This window comes from Ambystoma mexicanum, chromosome 1p, assembly GCF_040938575.1.
Source record: "Ambystoma mexicanum isolate Mex_15411 chromosome 1p, UKY_AmexF1_1, whole genome shotgun sequence".
Classification (NCBI taxonomy): domain Eukaryota; kingdom Metazoa; phylum Chordata; class Amphibia; order Caudata; family Ambystomatidae; genus Ambystoma; species Ambystoma mexicanum.
Window position 1 is genome coordinate 589,526,881 of NC_090921.1, and position 13,750 is coordinate 589,540,630.

Consider the following 13,750-nt stretch of genomic DNA (forward strand, 5'->3'; position numbering starts at 1 on the left):
CAATGTAAGGTAGGAGGTGGGACTGCATTGTTGAAAAGTTAGTTGGGGCATTCTCACAGGGTGAGGATGTCCAGTTTGATGGGTCTTCAGGCAGTTGACGTTAGATCATACCAGTTTCTTCATAACCAGGGGGTGTTTGTGCAATGGGAGCACAGTGGACTGGCCTCTTGTCAGGAATCAGGGTTGGCACAGGCGTGGAGTGCTAAAATACGCCTATTGAGACATTATGTGCTGGAAGGATAAGGAAACTTCAGTTCCCAGCATCCTTTGTGTTATTTTGTAGTTTGGCCTGTGCGCCCCTTGCCAGCTGTACTGCATCACGAATCAAGGCAGCTTAAAGGCAGGCAACGGCGGTGGCCAGGTGTGGCTTATTGTTGATTGGGAGCATGAGTCAGACTGCCGCGTTCGGCAACGGGAGGAAGGCGTCCGCGTGCGACGAAACGAGATGCAGAGGAGGAGCGCTTGATCGCACGTGTTCACAGTGCGGTAGGAGCAGGAGGGGCGCTGAGTAGTCGGCAGAGACAACGCTTGCTGTTCTTCGTCTGCGAAGTCCCACGGGGCTCCCAGACTCAAGATAAGTACTTGTGAGGGCAATATATTTCCTGAACTGCTTGGAATGATTTACTGCTGTTTCATTATTTGTCTCGGAAGTCCCACGGGCTCCCCAGACCTGAGATAAGTAACGCCCTAATCACTTTGAATTCAATCCGTATGAAAAACGAAAGTGTGTTTGTTACTCGTATAATTCAAGAACTTTGCCAATCTCGTATGGGTTAATGCAGGAAGTACTGCATATGGACAACAACATTTCACTAGTGCCAGGAACTAAAGGAAATGCATTTATGTTGTATGTTGCTAACGCTGCCCGAAGGGCCATGTGTATTGTCTAATCATTTTGGGAAGCTTTCCCTTATGTGTGGTCATATTGCTTGCTTATGTGTTGTATGGGAATGATATTTCAGAGTAGGATACATTACACGTATTAAGGTGTGCTATTCAGGAATCAGGTATATGTTAATTGTGCAGGTGATTGTTCTGTTCATTCTATGTGAGTTAGAGTAGGGTTTTTTCCTGTGTTTCCCCAGTCCCATCCACCTTAGGAGTTTCCTTATCCTCTTTCCGGTGTTCCTAATTTCCCCTCCCTATCCACAACCTCTCCCTAACCCCTCTTCCCCCCATTGGCTGCCACGTGGTGACCTGTTTACTAACTCAAGTGCCTGTGCCAACCACGGTGGCAGGGTCGAGTTCATTCGGCTTCCGTGGTTCGGGGGAAGAGTGTCGATCTCTCTTCCTTCCAGTTAGTGTGATTGTGACATAATAAGCCACCCCCAAATTGGGATACTCACAACCACCAAAGCCAAATGGACCCGACACCTCCACCTTTAGCGGATGTGCTAAAGGTTTTACAGGATATTCAGTTGGAATTAGCACATGCTAGGCAGGAAGCTACCACCTTGAAAGCCCAGGTACAAGGGTTGGTAGCGCAAGGTACCCCTTTGGAGGGGCCCAGTACCTCCACTACGGAGGGCACTTCCATTAGGGGCAATCCTACGGTCATTGTCCAACCACCGAGTAGTGTACCATTGGCCTCACCAGAACGTTTTTCAGGGGATCCTAGGAAATGCATGACCTTTCTTACCCAATGTAGACTCCATTTTTTGTGCAAACCTGCAGCGTTTGAGACCATCAAAGCCAGAACCGCTTTTGTAATATCCTATTTGACAGGGGATGCAGCAGCCTGGGCGATCCCTTAGTACAGAAAGATGTCCCCTTGTTATATAACTGGGATAATTTTCTAGGAGAATTTGGTAGACTGTTTGATAGACGGGAGGTTTCATTGGCCCAAGACAAGGAGTTGTTAGGGTTAAGACAGGGATCACGAGATTTGGTTACATATGTGACACAGTTCAATAGATTAGTGATTGAAACTGAATGGCCAGAAGCAAAACAGACGGTACTGTTTTATCAAGGACTACGGGAAGAAATGAAAGATGCCATTGCGCAGGTAGAACCGCAACCCAGTACTTGTACAGCGATGATAGACCTAGCCCTTAGGTTAGATCATAGAATGAATGAGAGAAGGGGAGACCAGAAGAAACCAGAAGCAGTCCTGTTTGTGAGATTGGACAGGAGTAGAGGAGGAAGGAGTAGCGATGTAGAACCAATGCAAATTGGTAGTATCAGAGGTCTGTTATCTGAGGCAGAAAAAGAACAACGGAAATTTAATAAATTATGTTTGTACTGTGGACAGGCAGGTCATTTTATTTGTACCTCTCCTAATACTCCACAAAAGAATCTTGGAGGGGAACAAAGCAAGAAGGAAGCGGGAAAAGAGTTGGGCCGACCTTAGGGGGAACTCAGGTGACAGGCCCGAAGGAAGCAAGGTTCCCCAAATTAGTGGCAAATATAGTTGGGAGCAAGACATCACATTTGTATATTCTGGTAACGTTATGTTGGGCGATGTCTAAGCAAGTGGTGTTGGCTATGGTGGATTCAGGAGCCACAGGTAATTTTGTGGACATTACATTGGCACACCAGTTAGAACTACCTGTACAAGATAAACCAAGAGTGAAAGAGGTTCAATCAGTGGACGGTTCTCCATTAGTATCTGGTCCTATCAAACAACAAACGCATAAGTTACAGATGACATTTGCATCAGGACACAGAGAAGACATTGCCTTTGATTTAATAGCTGCACCACAGTTTGGTTTAATTTTAGGAATGCCCTGGTTAGTGCAACATAATCCCAGGATTGATTGGGAAAAGCAAACTGTAGAGTTTAAGGAGCAGAAGTGTCAAGGACACATGATATCTGAGATGGAACCTTCGGGATGGTTGGTTGATCAAGAAAGAAAAGATCAAGTGGTAGGAGCAGTGGAAGCAGGGATTCCCTTGCAATACCGAGAGTTCGCAAAAGTATTTGACAAAGGTGGGGCAGAGCAACTACCACCCCATAGACCATATGATTGTGTCATTGAATTGGAGGACCATATGATTGTGTCATTGAATTGGAGGAGGGGGCGAAGTTGCCTTGTAGCAGAATCTACGCCCTGACAGAAACGGAAAATGAACATTTAAGAGTGTATCTGGATGAAATGCTGGAGAAGGGGTTCATTAGACATTCCACGTCCCCTGTCTCCTCTAACTTGTTTTTTGTCCCTAAGAAAGAGGGGACATTATGAACCTGTACTGATTACCACGCATTGAATAAGGTGACCATTAAGAATAGGTTTCCCTTACCTCTAATTTCAGTATTATTGGATCAGGTGCGGGTGGCAAAAATATAAACAAAATTGGATTTAAGGGGGGCATACCACTTGATCAGATTACGGGAGGGGGATGAGTGGAAGATGGCATTCCGAACAAAGTTTGGTTTATTTGAATACTTGGTTATGCCGTTTAGATCATGCAATGCTCCTGCGGCATTTCAATTCTTTATGCAAGAAGTTTTGAGAGATTTTATTGATGTGTTTGTCATAGTTTACATTGACGACATTTTTATTTATTCAATTTCACCAGAACAACATGTTCAGCATGTGAGGGCAGTGCTTCAGAGGTTACAGGAGTATCAGCTCTGCGTAAAATTGGAGAAATGTGCTTTTCACACTAGGCAGGTGGAGTTTCTAGGGTTTATTCTCACTCCAGAGGGTGTAGTAATGGATGCAAAGAAAGTACAAGCTGTGACAGATTGGCCATCTCCTCAATGTATCAAGGAAGTTCAATCATTTCTAGGATTTGCCAATTTCTATCGGCATTTTATTAGTTATTTTTCAGCCATTGTAACACCAATTACACGATTGCTTAAGAAGGCAACACCATTTGTTTGGGGTCCTGAAGCAGAAAAGGCTTTTCAGACTTTAAAGGTAGCTTTTACCACTGCACCAGTGTTGAGACATCCAGACACAAGTCAAGCCTTCAAGGTGGAAACTGACGCTAGTAACTTGGCGGTGGGGGCTATTTTATCACAAAAGGATATGGAGGGAGTGTGGCATCCAGTGGCATTTTATTCTAGAAAGTTATCGGGTTGTGAACAGAATTATTCTATCACGGATAAGGAGTTGTTAGCTATTCGATCAGCTTTTCTAGAATGCCGACATTACCTATTGGGGGCTAAGCATCAGGTAGTAGTGGTGACTGATCACAAGAATCTGCAATACTTTAAGACTGCTCACAAACTTAGTCCCAGACAACTCCGCTGGTCTCAGTATTTCAGTGAATTTGATTTCGTAGTAACCTTCAGGCCAGGAAAGAATAATGGCAAAGCAGATTCACTGTCTAGGCAGCAAAATTTGGAGAGTGTGGCGAGTGAAGTAAGAGCAATTATTCCCTCAGAGAAAGTCATTGGGGCACTTACCACCAACTTAATTAGGGAGGTCAAGAGAGCATTACCACCTCGGCAACTCCAGAAGTGGCGGGACAGTCATCCAGAAAGAAAGGTGCGGCAGGGGTTGCCGTACCATCAAGGCCGATTATTTCTACCTACTAAAGAAGTACAGAAAAAAGCATTATATTAGTGTCATAATTCTCCATTAGCGGGACATGCTGGTCAAAGAAAAATGCAAACTATGCTAGAAAAGTATTTTTGGTGGCCTACATTGAGACAGGATGTGAGCAACTATCTACTAAAATGTGAAAATTGTATGAGAAACAAAGCAGATCATGTAAAGAAAAGAGGGTTACTTCAACCATTACCCACTCCTGAGAAGGTATGGACCCATATATCAATGGATTTCATTACCGACCTTCCACCTGATAAGCAGTTTGACACTATTTGGGTAGTGGTGGATTTCTTGTCCAAACAAGCACATTTCATTCCTTGTGAAGGAATACCTGAAGCAGGCAGGTTAGCAGAGTTGTTTCTTCAACATGTGGTTAGACTACATGGTTTGCCAAAAAGTATTGTCTCAGATAGAGGACCTCAATTCACCTCACGGTTTTGGCGAGCTTTCTGTCGCATGTTGGGAATCAACTGTGCTCTCTCTACGAGTTATCATCCCCAAACTGATGGTCAGACAGAACGGGTCAACCAAACACTCGAACAATATTTAAGAGGCTATTTAGGTGATGGCCGAGAGTCTTTGGTACAGGCACTCTGGTTGGCTGAATTTACATATAACAATACACTGCACACGTCATTGGGTATGTCTCCTAATGAATGCTTATTTGGGTATGAGAAAAATATGATACCAGAACATTTACCTGAAGTGGAGAATCTATCTGTGTTGCAAGATCGAAAACAGTTGCTTCTCAAGATCCGACAGAAGGCGCACACCAATTTGGAACAGGCTAAGAAAGCCTATAAAAGACATGCTGATAAACACCGACAGGAGAGTCCACGTTATAAAGCAGGAGACAGGGTTTGGTTATCAACCAGAAATCTCTCCATAGTTGGATCTCGTAAATTTATGCCTAGATTTATTGGACCTTATGAAATCATTGCATGTGTGTCACCACCAGCTATGAAACTGCGTTTGCCTAAAACTCTACAAATACACCCGGTATTCCATGTTTCTTTGCTTAAACCCGCAGCTCCAGGGACAACTACGAAGAAACCCCCAGCCATAGTGAAAGATGGGAACATGGAATACGAAGTAAAACACATTGTGGATTCCAGAAAAAGATATTGACAACTATGGTATTTGATCCACTGGGAAGGTTACGGCCCTGAGGATTGTTCTTGGGAACCAGCTAGAGAGGTTCATGCTCCCAGGTTAGTGAAACAGTTTCATTTACACAACCCAGGTAAACCAGGTCCTGGGAGGAGCCCTGGAAGAGGAGGTAATGTCAGGAATCAGGGTTGGCACAGGCATGGAGTGCTAAAATATGCCTATTGAGAAATTATGTGCTGGAAGGATAAGGAAACTTCAGTTCCCAGAATCCTTTGTGTTATTTTGTAGTTTGGCCCATGCGCGCTTTGCCAGCTGTACTGCATCAAGAATCAAGGCAGCTTAAAGGAAGGCAACGGCGGTGGGCAGGTGTGGCTTATTGTTGATTGGGAGCAGGAGTCAGGCTGCCGCGTTCGGTAACAGGAGGAAGGCGTCCGTGTGCGACGAAACGAGATGCAGAGGAGGAGCGCTTGATCGCATGCGTTCACAGTGCGGTAGGAGCAGGAGGGGCGCTGAGTAGTCGGCAGAGACAACACTTGCTGTTCTTCGTCTGGGAAGTGTCACGGGGCTCCCAGACTCAAGATACGTACTCGTGAGGGCAATATATTTCCTGAACTGCTTGGAATGATTTACCGCTGTTTCATTATTTGTCTGGGAAGTCCCACGGGCTCCCCAGACCTGAGATAAGTAACGCCCTAATCATTTTGAATTCAATCCATATGAGAAACAAAAGTGTGTTTGTTACTCGTAAAATTCAAGAACTTTGCCAATCTCGTATGGGTTAATGCAGGAAGTACTGTATATGGACAACGACATTTCACTAGTGACAGGAACTAAAGGAAATGCATTTATGTTGTATGTTGCTAACGCTGCCCGAAGGGCCATGTGTATTGTCTAATCATTTTGGGAAGCTTTCCTTTATGTGTGGTCATATTGCTTGCTTATGTGTTGTATGGGAATGATATTTCAGAGTAGGATACAGTACACGTATTAAGGTGTGCTATTCAGGAATCAGGTATATGTTAATTGTGCAGGTGATTGTTCTGTTCATTCTATGTGAGTTAGAGAAGGGTTTTTTCCTGTGTTTCCCCAGTCCCATCCACCTTAGGAGTTTCCTTATCCTCTTTCCGGTGTTCCTAATTTCCCCTCCCTATCCACAACCTCTCCCTAACCCCTCTTCCCCCCATTGGCTGCCACGTGGCGACCTGTTTACTAACTCAGGCGCCTGTGCCAACCACGGTGGGAGGGTCGAGTTCATTCCGCTTCCGTGGTTCGGGGGAGAGTGTCGATCTCTCTTCCTTCCAGTTAGTGTGATTGTGACACCTCTGGTGGTGGTGCCAACATCTTATGCCACTTTTTGACCTTCTCACTCGGAGCACACAGGGAAGGTGGCTTTGTACCTCACAGTTAGAGCTGCTGTTTCAAGGTATGCACTAGGCTTCCTGGGATGGGTGAGCAACAGATCAGAGACACTGTCAGGTAATGGGAACTCTCACCCTGATGGGGAGGCATTTGGGCCCAGACTCAGCAGTTGCTTTGATTGGGTTTGCACACAACCACATTGCAGATCTGGAGGAAAGAGTTCTCTTGGCATTCCTTTAACACAGGAGGGATGATCAGTGGGAGCAGAGCAAGCCTTAACTGGCTGATGTCAGATTGGCTTTGGGTTTCACAGGAGAAAGAACACCCAGTTGGAGCAGTGTGTGTGCAGGTGAGTCAGAGTCCCTCTGTCCTCCAAGTCTTTCAGGGAGCAGATGAAAAATTCACTAGGTCCAGGGAAAGGCAGGGTTCTCACAAGAAAGCAAGCTGGAAAGAAATAAAAATTGATGCATGAACACAGGACAAATGCATAATGCTATACCAAGAGATCGAAGGCAAGGCTAGTAATCTGGAACAGAAAATATGAAGATGAAATACACTTTTTTTTTTTTAATTTCTTTTATTGATTTTATACAAACAAAAAACAACGAAAACCAAACAAGCAGCATGATCATAATGGTTCAATTGCACATCAAGTGATCGTAGTCACTGCTCCCATTATCCCACCCCTCCCCCGTGAGCCTATTTGTCCATCTCTTACAGTGTTTGGCACATGCGGCTGAGTTTCGTCTTCTCCGGAGTCATTTGGGTTTGATGTTACTTCAAACAATTCTGTTATTAGCGCCTTCCAGGCCAATAGGGTGCCCACCTCCCCCTCATCAGCTCGGCTGCTCGCCTCCTGCCATGCCACCGTTTCAGCCTCCGCCCATTTCTGTAGATCCTTCCACCATACATCCACCTTAGGTTTGTGGCATTTCTTCCACCTCATGGCGATCCTACGTTTCGCCAGCACATACGCCAGATTTCTTAGTTTCTCAATATGTTTGAGTTTCCGCGGCCTAGGGAACCCACCCAATAACCAGGCCCAAGCCGTGTCTATAACCAGAGTAACCCCTTTATCAGCTAGTTTACGCGCCACATCACTCCAGTAGCATCTAATAATCGGGCACGACCAAAACATATGTGTCATGTCAGCGTTTTCTAGGTTACATTTAGGACACACTTGTATGCCAGCGTTTCGGAACTTAGATATCCTCAAGGGAGCCATATATGCCCTATGCGTTACATACAGCTGAATTTGTTTTAATCTGGCATTTCTAGATACTTTTTTGTGGTAGCCCAGGGCACGCTCCCACATCCCGTCCTCCATCGGGGCCCCCACTTCCATCTCCCAGTCCAATCTCAGATGCGTCAAATCTTTCCCCACCTTAGCCATCACCATCTCGTACAGTCTCGAGATCTCATGACCTCCTTCAGACATACCATACATTGTTTCCAAAACTGCATCTGGTTCTTCTATCAGAACTGTTTCTGGCCATGTGCCCTTAATCATTCGCACCAATCTAATGTATGTGACGTATTGCCCTGTGTGTAGCCCCACCTCTTCGTTGAGTTCTATAAACTCCTCAATGGATCCCTCCTGCCAGACATCGCCTAACTTCGCCAGCCCCACCGATTCCCAGTAGTTCCTAACAATCACCCTTAGCTGATCATCCCCCCCTGTTAAAGCAACCAACGATACCTGCGGGAGGCACGGGTATGGGACCTCCATTAGGCGACAAGCCCTACGCCAAATTTTCCGCCCCAGCTTCAACATCGCAGGGCGCCCCCTCATGTCCGTTTCGGACAGCCAGATCATTTCTTTCAAATAAAACGGGTAACAGTCCTGCCCAAGTACCCTGTGCTCAGGGGTCACTTCATCGGAGAGCCACTTAGCTACATATTGCAATTGTCCTGCCAAATAATAAACCTCAAAATGGGGCAGTCTGATACCTCCTTTTTCGTAAAAGTTCTGAAGTTTCCAGAACGCCAACCTATTTCGGGTACCGTGCCACAAGAAGTCCCTACACATGCTGTTCAATTTACTAAAAAACTTCTTAGGTATTATGTGTGGGACATTGCTAAAGTAATGCAATAACCTGGGCAGAACTACCATCTTGAGCATAGCCCCCGCCCCATCATCGCTAAGGGCAATCTTGCCCAGAACTGCATGCCGTTTCTGATTTTCTCAACGGCTACTTCCGTATTGTGTCTGTGTTCGTCCTGCGTCGTGCGATACATATCTATGCCCAAATAGCGAAAAGAGCGCGTTGCCCACGGTACTTGTAGCACCGGCAGATCTCCTGCAGGGATCCCCTTGTAGCTACCTAATGGGAACATGACAGACTTTTGGGGGTTTATCGAGATGCCCGACAACCCTGCATACCTTTCCATCACTTTGAGTATGTATAAGAGGTTTTCTTCTGGGTGTTGTAAATATAGCAACAGATCGTCCGCGTACAAGGATATCAAGTGTTGTTCCCCTCCCACCTCAATGCCAATCGTTTCGTATTGTGCCCTAAGGTATATTGCCAAAGGCTCCAGGGCCAAGATGTAAAGCATCGGGGACCAGGGGCACCCTTGTCTGGTGCCTCTGCCAAGTTGCCATCTTTCGGATATCAGCGCTCCAGTTCGGACCCTGGCGAGCGGCTCACTATACAACATCTTGGCCCACCTGACATAGCACGGCCCCATTCCATACCCTTCCAAGGCAGCCAATAGCCATGACCACTTGACTGAGTCAAAAGCCTTGACCGCATCTAGAGACACTATTGCCATCTCACCTTCGTTTTTGACCCCCCACTCAACTACCCGATGAAGTCGCCTGTGATTGTGTGTAATGTTCCTGTTCGGGACGTAACCCGTCTGATCAGGATGTATAAGTCTACCAATCACTTTCCGCAATCGGTTTGCAAGAACAGCTGTGAGAATCTTGCTGTCTTGATTGAGCATCGACAGGGGCCTGTAGGAACCAACTTTGTGCTCCGGTCTATTGGGCTTGGGCAGCGGTATTATAATCGCCTCTCTAAGTGACTCAGGCAATCGTCCTTTCTCAAACGCTTCATTCAGCATATCCAGCATGGGGGGGAGGATTTCTTCCTTGTATACTTTATAAAATTCGCTGGGGAACCCATCTGCCCCTGGGGCCTTACAAGTGGGCAGCTGCTTTACTACCTCTTCTAATTCTTCCAACGTGATTGGCTCATCTAATTCTTCCCTCTCCTCGTCGCTTATCTTGGGCAGCCCTATGTCTTCTAACGTTTTGTTTATCATGCGCTGGTCACCTATCTCATCATCTCCATACAGCTCTTTGTAATATTCCACAAATTCTTTGTTAACACCCTCTTGCGTGGCCACCTCCTCTCCGTCCTCCCTAATAATGGTCCTAATCGGCGAATTAGGGGTCTCGCTTTTGTACAGCCAGGCCAAAAGGCGGCCCGTCTTGTCTCCCCCTGCGTGCTGCCTCTCGACATATTTTTTATAATTAAGATTGCAGAGTCTTTCCCAGTGCCCTGCGCATTGTTGCTGTAGTTGGAGTACCTGCTCCGTGTCTACCTCTTCGCTCTTCAGCGTTGTTTCCAGCTCAGTTTCCGCCCTCTGTAGGTCAGCCAAAACCCCATCCTGTAACCCTCTTGATTTAGCAATGGCCGCCCCCCGCATTACCACCTTAAAAGCTTCCCATAGTGTGCCCGCAGAGTCGACACTCCCAGTGTTTTCTACAAAAAAGTTGGCAATCTCCTCCCTTATATCTTCTCTAAAGATTGGGTCTTTGAGCGCCTGCGCCCGGAGGCGCCATGTAGGGATTTTCGCCCTCGGGGGGCAATATTGCCAACCGAGGGTCAGGGGCGAATGATCCGAGAGGACCCTGGCCTTGTATTCGGTTTCGGTAATCTCGGCCATCACATCTGCTGTAACAAAGACATAATCGAGTCTAGTGTACAGTTGGTGCGGGGACGAATAGTGTGAGTATTGCCTCTCAGTGGGGTGTTTCATCCTCCACGCATCTGTAAAACCAAAATCTGTTAGCAGCGTCCGCAACGTTCTCGCCGCTGGGCTAGGCTTATGTACCCTGTCATCTGACCTGTCCACCGCCGGATCCAACACACAATTGAAGTCCCCTCCCCAGATCACCGCGCTTCCCATACACACACTAAGATTGGCACTCAGGGCTCTGAAATATGCTGCTGTGTTTTGGTTGGGGGCATACGTGTTTAAAATGCGTACCTCCCTGCCCTCTACCAGCCCTCGCAATATAGCCATCCTTCCATCCGTTTCCGCCACCTCCTGTGTCAGTTTGAACGGGACATGCGGTGCCACCCAGATTAGCACCCCCCGGGCATATGCAGAGTATGGCGAGCCCACTACGATCCCTTTCCACTTTCTCTTAACTAGGTCCAACTTCTCCCGCGTCAAATACATTTCTTTTAGTAATGCAATGTCTATTTTCTGCCTTTTCAGATACATCATGATCTTGTTCCTTTTTAGGTAGCTGTTAAGGCCCCTAACGTTCCACGTTATTATCCTGAGGTCCCCCATTGGTCGTTAATAAGCACCCACCCAATTCTCCATCGATTATGTCCCTTCGCGCACCGCATGTGCCACAAGCAGGTTCTCCCAAACAGGCTCAACTCAAAACTTATGCTCCCCATAACCACACACACACTCAACTCCCCGTCCCCCAACTTTCTGCCCTCCCGCCCCTCCCCCAACAGTAACATCCCCAACAGTTGCCCAGCTCCATTCCTGGATCTCAGGCATCCCCACATCTAGCCCTGCTGAGCGCTAGCCTCTACTCAGGGCTCAGTAGGATATAGCCGCCCTAATGGCCGCTGAAACTAATAGTCTATTGGGGTAGGTCGTCCGCGTTCTGTTGCTCCTTCCAAAAAAAACATTACACAATCGATTGCCAAACCGTTACCGATTACAGTTACACTCACTATATTCCAGTCTGAATCGAGCACCAGGCTCGGATCGTGTAAAAAGTTCAGTTAGGCACAGCTTCTCCATACAATCAGGGTCTTTTTCCTTACTGGATTTTCATTCGGTGTGATCCTGCCGATCCCGATCTGCTTCTTGTTCCGGGCAGCCCTGCAGGTCCAACCATGTGACAGCATCCTCGGGGGCATCGAAAAAGAGCGCTTTGTTCATATGTAGCTCTTTCAACCGTGCCGGGTACAGAAGCATATATCTGATTCCTGCTGCCCTTAGCCTTCTTTTGACGGCTGCATAGCTGTACCTCTGCCTCTGTACCAGCATCGTGTAGTCCGGATACGCTGTGATGTTAGTGGATGCTCTCTTGATCGTGCCGCCCTTACGAAAGTATTCGAGGATCTTCTCCCTATCTCTGTAATTTAGGATCTTCACGATGATCGGTCTTGGTGGGGCCCCCGGCCGGGGTTTCCTCATCAGGGCGCGGTGCGCCCTCTCCACCGTAAATCCCTGCGAGAGATTACCAGCTCCGATCTCTTGCAGGATCATGTTTTCAACATAGTTTGTGGGATCTTGGCTTTCTTCTCCCTCCGGAAGGCCAACCAACCCATGTTGTTTCTCCTCGCTCTTCCTTCCGCCTCTTCCACCCGATTTTCCAAGTTAGCGACTTGTTGTTTTAAGACATGGATCTCCTTCGCATTGCTCGTGCTAACATCTGTATTAATCTTCACCCCACTTTCCAAACCGCTGGTCCTTTCTGCAAGCGCCCTAACATCTTGGTGAAGCAGGGTGAGTTCTGTGCCAACAGCATCGATCTTATGCTCCAGAGCTGTGCGTAGCTCCGGCATTGCCAAGTTATAGCTTCAAGGATCTGGTGCTTGTCCCCTTCAGGGGCATCCTCCGCAGGGGTCTCGATCGCGCTCTGCACAGACGTTGAGGGGGTCCGTTGCGTTCTCGTGAAAGTCTCCATCGTGGGTTGCTTGGTCTTAGCTCTCAACCCTTTCGCCGACATGGCGCTTTCTCGCTGCTCCTGTGCGCCTTTGCTTTAGTGCTACTGTCGCACTGTCCTCGGTCCGGCAATGGTCAGGTTTTCAGGTCGCCAGACGCACATTCGAGATGGCACATCGGATTGTCTTGTGGATGGGCTATAGCTTCGCACTCCCCATACAACTTCCACAGGCCTCGTCGCCCGAGCATCCAATGTCATCCCCTCTTACGGTCAGATCGCCGAGGCTCCATTCGCATATATCAGGCCGGGCGCTTTCGTAGGTTCGACCACTCTGCCATATCACCCAATTGTATTGCTTCTCCCTGCATTTACCGCAGCCGTGTCCCGCAGGTCCAGGGGATCAGTTTCGTTTCCCCTCGGAGGCCTTTCCTTTGTGAGCCGCCATCTTGGTGTCGCAGCAGCCCCACAATCACAGCGACAAAACCATGTATATCTCACGATTCTCGGGGGCTATGAGCTTCTCCAGCGAGCTTCACGTATCTTGCAGCTTCCGACACCTGACCCTCGAAGTTCTAGGCGCTCGTTGCAGTTTTAGTAGGTAAATTTGGCAAAAATAGAGTCGGATCATCAGGAGCTCCTCACGCGGCACGTCCTATTCCATGGCCAGTTAGCCAAGATGAAATACACTTAAAGCAAAGTGAGCTTAGTACACTGGTGCTGTATGATGGTAATACTCAGAGATTGGGAGACATTGAAAGCAGAACTCTAACACCCCAAACACAGATTAAACTCCAAACATATCATATTCCACATTTCACAATTCACACATATCAAAATTCAAAATTATCCACTTTCAAAGACATATCAAACTTCAAAAGAACAACAAAATTCAGAAATCAAAAATTTT